Raw genomic sequence first — 9586 nt, forward strand, 5'->3', positions numbered from 1 at the left:
CCTCCTCGAGGTGCCATTGGACCGTGCTGAGGTGGGGACATAGGCAGAGTCAGTAGCAAAAGGGAGGGGGGGGAAAAAAAAAAAAAAAGAGATATGAAACACTTGTGGTTTGGAAGAAGACACCACAAGGTTCCATTCACACGTCCTCCTACTTCTTCTGCTGGAAGTTGTCAGAGCACAGACATTTTTAGCAGCAGCAGCTGGTCTTCTGGAGCTCAGCTCGAGAAGAACTGAGACAACCCCGCAGCCTTGAGAGAGCATTTCAACAGATGGGAAAGGGCCACAAGAGGTCAGGATTGGGCTTTGTTCTTTGGAAACCCTCCCCACAGAATCGGGGTGGGAGCAGAATAGTCTCCAAGGAAAAATGGGTGGAATTTCCCCAACAAACTAGAGATTAAACAGTTCTGCAACTATCAATAAAGCCTTCAGGAGGGATGCAAGGGGCAGCTGGATGTGCTAGAAGAACAGTCAGTCCCTGGTGCTAGCGAGGTCTAGCTAAGAATCCTTTAGGGTAGATCCCAAACTTAATCCAGTAGTAGCTGGATCTAACCAATCCGCTAGGGCGTATTCAGAGGCAGTAAGTCTACAGGCAGTGGTGGAATACCACTAACTGCAATATACCAGGGCTTCCCTAAAATGGAAAGAGCATATGTAGAATTGAGAGAAGACAACTGCAGCAAAATATACAAGAGGCTCTGAGCACTATATAAAACCATGGGGCTGTGCAATACAGACTAATTTGGTTATCTGGCCAGTCCCCCACACGCAATGCAGTACTATTCCTTACAATTTTCCAGTGCTTTGTCTAGACTAGTTTTAAATCTAGGCTAAGTTTTCCACCACTTCCTTTGGGAGACAATCCACAACCCAACAGACTCCACTATGAGGAAGTCCCCCCCCCCCCCATCTAATCTACATTTGCCTTTTTTTATTTTTCTATTGCATGATCACTGTGTTATACCTCCATGCATCATGCTAAATTCTTCTCCCTCTGTGGTGTTTACACCCTGTTTGTAGGCTGAAGTCTCCCCGTTCTTGCTGCTTATCCAATCTACACATATCTAGTTCTGTTAATCTTCCCTAACAAGTCAATCTCTCTAGCCAGTTATTTGCGTTTCTCTTCTTTGAGCTCCTCCCAGTTTGTCTGCATCTTTCTGGTAATGAAATATTACAACTTGGGCTGCTGCACCACAGCCATTTAGAACTCAATCCAAAGTCCATTCAAGTAACAGAAGGACTCCCACATTCCTCTAAAACAGTGGTCTCAACCAGGGGCACATGTACCCAGGGGGGTACGCAGAGGTACACCAACTCCTCTAGATAGTTGCCTAGTTTTACAACAGGCTTGAGGAAAAGCACTAGCGAAGTCAGTACAAGCTAAAATTTCATACAGACAGTGACTTGTTTATACTGCTCTATACACTGAAACGCAAGTACAATATTTATATTCCAAGTGGTTTATTTTATAATTCTATGGTAAAAATTAGAAAGTCAGCAATGTTTTAGTAATTGTCTGCTGTGACACTTTTGTATTTTTATGTCTGATTTTGTAAGCAAGTGGTTTTTAAGTGAAGGGAAACTTGGGGGTACACAAGACAAATTATACTCCTAAAAGGGGTACAGTGGTCTGAAAAGGTTGAGAGCCACTTCTCTAAAGCATCTGTTACTGGACAGTGTTAAAGACCAGATACTTAATTAGACCGAGCACTGATGTGAACTAGTATAGCAATTCCTATGCTCACTTCAAAGTACTATATGCAGTCCAATACCATGGTGGCCTTTGATGGCCTACCTACCCCACATCCTATGTGCTGTCCACTGCCACCCTTGGTAAGTTTGCTTTGTAGCTTTTCCCCTCTTCCATTGAATATCTGTTGAGTTTATCCTTCTCCAGCTTTCCAATGTCATTTTATCCCTTCCAAAGAGCAGGGAAAACATGGTCATCAGCTCCCAGGTTAGCATCAGCAGCAACTTTCATAAATCCATTTCATTATAACGAACGCACCAAAACAAAAAAACCCACACACATTGTTTTTGAAGTGACTTAATTAGGATTTAGAAAGACAAAAGCAGGAAGTTGCTGTCCTGATGCAGATGATATGGGTTAAGACACAGGAAATGCACCTGGGCCTTTGAATGCAGATTTTCAGAGTTGTTGTTGGGATGTTACATTTTTTTTTTATAAATGGTTCGTTGAATGTAGCGTGAAATGAAGCAAAGAAAATGTAACGAAGGTGCTCGCTGTACCTAGCTACCTTACAAAAAGCTGCAGTTAGCATGTGCTCCTGGCTGCTGTGTTCTGAGCCCAGTGCCCCACCCTCCGCACTGGCTCCCTGTTGAACACAGGGTCAAACGTAAGCTTTGTCCTCATCTTCAACACTTCCCATCTGATTGGCCCAGGTTACCTGGGGAACAGCCTCAGCCTGCACAATCAGACCCTCCCGCGCAGCTATTGTCTGCCAGGACAATGGAACCAACTCTCGGCAAGAGGAGAGTTCATGCAGGCAGGAGACGGCTCTCTTGGAGATCAGCCCACCATGCTGGAGCTCGCACCTAGCCGAGATCAGAGCAAGTGCAAGTCTCGGCGCCTTCACAGCCAAGTGCCAGCCCGTTCTAGAGACCACTGCCGAGAAACCTGGTGATAGACGCTCCCCAAGCTTACAAGGGCCTGGCTCCTGCAAGCTTGACAAGATGACAATCGATCACCACGAAGAGCACTGGTGAAAACCCCGAAGCAGAACAGAGGGGCTGACTTTTGAAGGCACAGAGAGCACAGGCACAATGCCAGCCTTCCGCCCCTAACGAGTCCCATTCTCCTCCCATTTACAGCAGCCCACCTCAGGAATGCCTCCACTGAAGTCCAATATAAAACCAGGGCCAGTGAGCAGAGAATCAGGCCCAGGTGGTGTCACCACCAGATGACAGAACTGCACCTGACTGTCGAGATCCCATGGAGGCAGGATCTACCGAACAGAGCACAGGCATTGGAGCCAGGAATTGGCATCACTCTGACTAGGGTGACCAGACAGCAAATGTGAAAAATCGGGACGGGAGGGGGGGGGGGGGTAATAGGAGCCTATATAAGAAAAAGACCCAAAAATCCGGACTGTCCCTATAAAATCAGGACATCTGGTCACCCTAACTCTGACCAAGAACAAGTCACTTAACACACCCCATTGCAGTCCCCACCCCACCCCCAGCTGGCTGCAAGACAGTAAAAGCTTCCCTCCTTCACAAGAGTACAGCGACTATTGGGTGACATCGAACAGCCTTTTGAAGATGAACAATGCTAGGGGCGATTTAAGCATCTTAAGATGCACCGTCATTTGCAGGGGGTTGGTGCCTTGGGGAAGCCATAACAGCAGCAGCCCTACAAAAATAAGGAGGCAGATCCTCGGCGGGTCTGAATTGGCCTCAGTGGGGCCATGGGGATTTACAGCAGAGGATCGGACATCAAATGACGAACAGCTGGAAGTACCCATTCGAAAGAGGAAAGGAGGCTGATGAAAAGTGATCACAGGGCTCAATGCTGCAAGGTCCCGAGTGTCTGCAGTTGCCATTGACTTCAGGGATCAACCTGCAGGATCCAGCTCTACACACAGAGGATTAGGGCTAGAATACTTTCCAGGGCAGAAGGAAACAAGTGCATTCAATTTCTAGCACTGCATTTCTCTACTCCTTGTAGCTCACCAGCGCAGTGTGAAGGGAACGGATATGGCACTGCAACACCTATCGAAAATCTCAGGCTCCCTGCTTCCCGTACTGCAACATGTGCCGAGAAAACAGAAGCCCCTCTGCTTCCCAGCCCCTTTGGCATTCCAGCATATTGTGTGAGAGAGAGAGAGAGAGAGAGAGAGAGAGAGAGAGAATGAACAGCCGTGGCTCTGCTTCCCACCGCGGAGCACTACAGCAGCGTGTTGGAGATAGGACAGGCTCCTCCCTGCTTCCAGATCCTGGGCACTCCAACAGCTGGAGAGAGAGAGCATGCAAAGACTCTGCCCTGCCTCCCCAGCCCCTGGTGCTGCAACATCTGGAGAGAGACCAGAATCCTCGGTTTCCCAGAATTCCAGGCACTGCAACACTTGGAGGGAGGACGAGATAAAGGGAGTGACCCCCAGCAATTAATGCTCCGTTCATTTCCCCTTCGGTCTCCCGGCAAGCGCTAAGCTACACCACAAAGGCAAGGGTAGTCTTATGCTAAGACCCCAGGACTGGGAGACAAGAGATCTGGGTTCTCTTCCCAGGTCTGCCACAGACTCCCTGTGAAGCCTTGGGCAAGCCACTTCCCCTCTGTGCCTTAGTTTCCCCACCTGTGAAATGGAGGTAAAGACTTGTCTTCCCCCAGGGAGGCTGTGATCGTTAACTCCTTAATGGGTATAAAGTGCTCTGAGAGCCTCAGGAGGATGGTACTAGACCAGTTTAACCTTTTTTCGTTTGCGGACCCCTAAAAATTTTCAAATGGAGGTGAGACCCCTTTGGAAATCTGAGACAATCTGCAGAACCCCAGGGGTCTGAGACCACAGGCTGAAAACCACTGTACTAGACAGATGCCCGTTACTGCAGCTAAACGAAAATAAGGCCGCAACCCTGTACATTTACACTACGCCCCCTTGACGAGCGCAAATTGTACTGACACTCGAAGGCTCTCTGTGCACAAGAAAGCAGGTGAGGGCTATGATGCAGTAACGCCTTCGATTGTGCAGACCTGGCCATGCCATGCCCCAGACAGGAAGCTTCCGCGTGGCATTGTGGGCCCACAAATTTCCAGCACCTCATGGGTAAATTCACCAGACAGCTGGTTCCCTCCTAGCCATGCCTATTCCCATCCGAAGCCCCTGCAAAGTGAACACCTACAGTTCTGGATGTTATTGCAGCATATTGCTTAGCCACACTTAGAGCAGGGTCAGCCTTCACTGGTATCCTCCCAGACCGGTATTGCCTGGCCTTACTCTAAGAGTCATTTCGAGAGTGGAGGGTTTAGGGGTTTGTTTTGGGTTTTCAAACGAAGCACAAATGGTGGCTCTGCTCCCCAGTGCCGGAACCAGGTAGTTTATCCACAAAACAATGCAAGCTTCCCCCATGTTCCCTTAACCACAAGGCCGGCCACCCTTCCTCTAGGGAGAGCCATGTGTTATGTGTCCACAACACAGTAGGAGAGCGGGGCTCAGGCTGTGCTTGAGTGCGACTGCTGGAAGCTGGAGGCATTCAGTGCACCAGGCGGTGTTAGAACTGAGAGCTGAGCGTGTTGGCGTTCTGATGCTGAGGGGTAGAGCAAGGGAGTGGAGACTGGCTTGGATGGGACGTCTTTAGCAAAGGACTGACTTGGTGTTTAAGATCTTATTGGTAGGATTTGCATTCGGGCAACTTTATGTTTAATTTTCATTTGGGAGGAAACCTTTGTTCCGGCATTTTTGTAGCTTCCAGAAAAGAAAAGTTCCATTCAGTTTTTACAGTGTGCGCTGTGGGAAGGGGGGGGGAAAAAATCACAAGTACCACTCAAAGAAATCACGTGACAAGAAATGATTCATGAATGCAACTTAACCTCCAAGGTTCTTCAACACACTCTTCCCCTCCACTCAGCCTTTAACTAGATTTCGACGTTTAATTCTTTGGGGGTTTCAAACAGGGGCGCTGGAACAATTGGTATAATGGGGGTGCTGAGAGCCATTCAACCCTGAATAGGATGGAAACCACATCAAGGCACTGCCGCACTCCCAGTTCCAGCACCTATGTTTTCATACAGTTGTACCCACAGCAAACGGAAACAGTCTGGATTCTAATGGGAAGCAGAACATGGGTGCGCAGGGAGTTTGTCAGGAGTGATCAGATCACAGGAGTCGGAGCAGAGTGCACCTCGGCAGGCCTCCTTCCCGAGCTCCCACTGCAGCACAACTATCACATTGCATTAGACAGCTGCCCAGGCTGCTGGTGTGATCTGCTACCGAATGTGCTGAGCGCGCCAGGGAATAGAGAAAGAAGGCGAGAGAGAAGAGGGGTAATAGCGAGACAGACAGGAAGGAGAGAGAACCAATGGGAAGCGAGCAGAGAAAGGGAAAGATCCAGAGACAAAGAGCTTGTATGGAGCCTTGCTAGATGGGCATGGAACCCATGCACCACTTTTCCTCTGGAGCCTGGGTGTACATTGCTTGCCCAGGGGTCCATCGAGGAAGAGGAGTGTCAATCCACCCACACCCCATCCAAAGGGAACACTAGATAGCAGGAGGAAATGTATTTCATTCACAGCACACTGAATGGCTGGGCAAGCTCCCATGCTTAAAGCACCATTGGATCTTGGATGTCCACACAAAGCAGCCAGGATCTCATTTCCTAAGGTCCCAAACAAATGACCACATGCAATAAACGGCACGGGACTCATTTATCTACCTTTAAAGAACAAAAGGCTGAGTCCACCCAGCTGGGACCTGTGGTTCCAGGGAGTCTAGGTATTTCACCTTGATGCTCACCAGTGCACTGAGTTCCCTGCTCAGGAAGGGGGGACACATCCTCCCCAACCCAACGACTCACCCAAGATAAGCTGGCCCTTGGCCACAGCATTAAACTCTCTTGCTAAAAATTGTGGCTATCCTCCTTTCACTGCTTGAGACTTGTGCCAATACAGGGTCCTCTTTCTAGTGAGTGCATTTCCACAGACATTGCAGGCCTCACCCTGGCATAATGACACCCTCCCTCCTGTAGGATCATGGGGGGCTGGAAGGGGAGAGACAGCAGAGTCCCTGGCTCTTTGGTGGGACCCAGGATTGTGTAGCCAAAGATTCAGTGAGATCAGAGATCAGACAACCCCGACCCTATTCCACAAACAGTTGGTCTAAACCTCTCTCTGAAAAGAGGGCCCTTCACACAGCATTAGAAACAGAGTGATGGTGGCAGGGTGCTGAGCATCCTACAAGCCAGGAGTTAACCCCTTAGCGCTCCCACAGGATGGAGTCGATGCTGGGCTGGGGACTAAAGACCCTGAGCTTTCGTCTGACTCCATGACGGAACTCTGCAGATGCTGCCCTCTTAGTGCTCTGAAAGGGGAGAGGCCTGCAAGGCAGTCCAGGTTCATACCCCCTGGCTATCCTACCAAGTCCTCAACCAGCCTGGGCTGTTTGATTCCTTGTTTGTCTATGAAGTGCATTTTTCACATTCTTTTAGCCCCTGGAGGGCCCAGCTGAGACCCCAGTGTGCTGGGCACTGTACATACAGCGAGACAGCCAAGTGTACAGTTTAACTAGACAAGACAAAGCAAGTATTATCCATTTTTTCAGACAGGGAACTGAGCCAGAGGGATTAAGTGACTTACCCAAGGTCACAGCGAATCTTTGGCAGAGCCAGGAATTCCTGTTCCCTAAATGCATCCTTCCTCTAAGAATTGTGATCCTTGGCTCTCAAGAATATGACCGAGGAGAGCAACCTGCTAGTTGAGAGACTGATCAGTAGGTCCACTCCACCAGCTAACAAGGATCAGTACACAACTCCGTGTGCTGATACAAGGCAGCTAGTGAACCGCATCAGTTCCCAATTCCCTTACCTTAAGGGTGCTCCTATCAGCCTGCAGTAACTGATCATACAGAATCAGGAACCCTAGCAGGAAGGGGCCCTGACTTGCCAGCAAGTGGTCATGCTTTTGTGGAATCCTGACATGCCAATGTTCAAGCCACTGTCTCTTTAATTTGCTCCATTCCCTAGGAGCCTGGTCCAGACATCTGGGAAACTGAGTGATCCACATGCCAAATGCACAAGTGAAGGCAGCAGTAAGTATTACTTTAGCCCGCATAAGAGGGCTTCTCAATACAGCAACCAACTCTGCATGGACCACTCCACTGTTTCTCCAAGTGTCTTGCCTACCCCCCCACCCACAAAAGAAAAGTTGGGCGGATCCAAATCCCACTGGGCCTTTCCACTCAGTTCAATTTGCTTCAGAACAGACCCTTAAGATGTCAGCCCTTTTCAAGGCAAGACACCAACTCACCTCACGAAGGTAAAAAAGTGGACGGCTCTCAGATCTGTAAGTCTACACCAATGGTTCCCAGCCCCTGGTGTGCAAACCAGTACCAGGTACTACAGGTTCCTAGCCCTGTCAACACCCTACTTTAATTACGTGCATCTTTGGTGGGTCCCAGTCTCTGCTGCCCATCAGCCACTTAAATAGGTATGCTCCAATCCACCATGAAGCACAAGGGTCTTCTATGTGACCAACAAATTTGTAAGCAGCAATGGCAAAGAACAGGTGAATTTATCCTGACAGACTGATACCAACACTGAAGCCTCCCAGTGGATTCATTACAAACGTTACGTTTATTTACCACAAGCATGCATCTGCCCTTCCAGATCTTGCCATCTGTATGGTCACCACCCTAGAGCTGAGCCGTGAAAACAGAGGACCCTAGTGCAACACAAAAAGGAGTGAGCATGTATCATCCTGAGGCGTTCCAGCACCGACTCTCTCCTAGGAAACATGATTCTCTACCTGGTTGCCCCGATCAGCCACCCCAGAATCCCACAGCTGTACCCCAAGATAATGACTATACTACCTTGTCATCGCAACACCGACTGCAATAGAAAGGCCAGATTCTGGTACTTTTACACTAAGTAGTGCCTTACTTCATGAGTCAGACGTCTGACTTCAGTGGAAGTATTTATGAAGTAGAGCGCTACTCATCCGAGTAAAGGTACCAAAAACATCTAATTTTAAGAGCCTCTTTACTGGTTCCTGCTGCTGTCTGTGGGTTGGACTCTGCCACCCTGACCCCCGGTGAGTCGCACCTCGCTCCACATGGACTCCCCATGGAAATAAGCAAAGGATATGGTACTACGCAGCACTGGCATAACCGGGCCCCAAGTTTCTGTGACCGGCCAAAGATGCCTGTTTGAAGATTAGCAAGGCTCACTTTGGTGTCTGTTCTCTAAAAGGAGGGGGCTCGGTACCTCTGCCAGGTAAGTACAATTTGATTTTTGTCCTGCTTTAGCCATCACACACACACGTGCCACGTTTAGACAACTAATATCCAGAGCAAGTGTCCGATTGCGAACCCGAGTCCCACTGCTCAGCGGTGACTCACTGAGTAACCCATTGAAGTCAGCAGGCCTGTCCCCAGGCAGGTAGCTGCTCACTAATGAGCGCAAAGGGGTCACAATCTGGCCCCAAGGGCTTAGTCGAGTTTCTCTTTGGAGAAGCAATTCAAGCCCACAAACCTCTGGGCAAATTTTAAATTCACAGGATTGCGTCGAGGGGACAGGCAGGAACTATGCTTGGGTTCCTTCAATACCCGGCGCTTGCCCAGTCGCGTGCCTACAGCTCACTTAGCACACATCCATGTTGCAGCACCTATTAACAAGGTGCCAGCAGCCAGAGCTGGCTGCTTGGATGTCATTGTTCCCCCAGGTTCGTGTAAGTCGCCTAGATGTGAGTGCCGGCTAGATAGGTGCCAACAGGCAAGTCCTGGGTGCTTTGATGTGGGTGTCTGGCTGGGCACAGGCCAGAGCCCAGGCCTGGGTGTTGGGCTAGGGACAGGCCGTATGAGCCAACAGACTGAATTACACTACAGGTGACAGCCACTGGTCCCAGCCGCAGCACAGCATCGGG

Source organism: Emys orbicularis, chromosome 18 (assembly GCF_028017835.1).
Source record: "Emys orbicularis isolate rEmyOrb1 chromosome 18, rEmyOrb1.hap1, whole genome shotgun sequence".
NCBI lineage: Eukaryota > Metazoa > Chordata > Testudines > Emydidae > Emys > Emys orbicularis.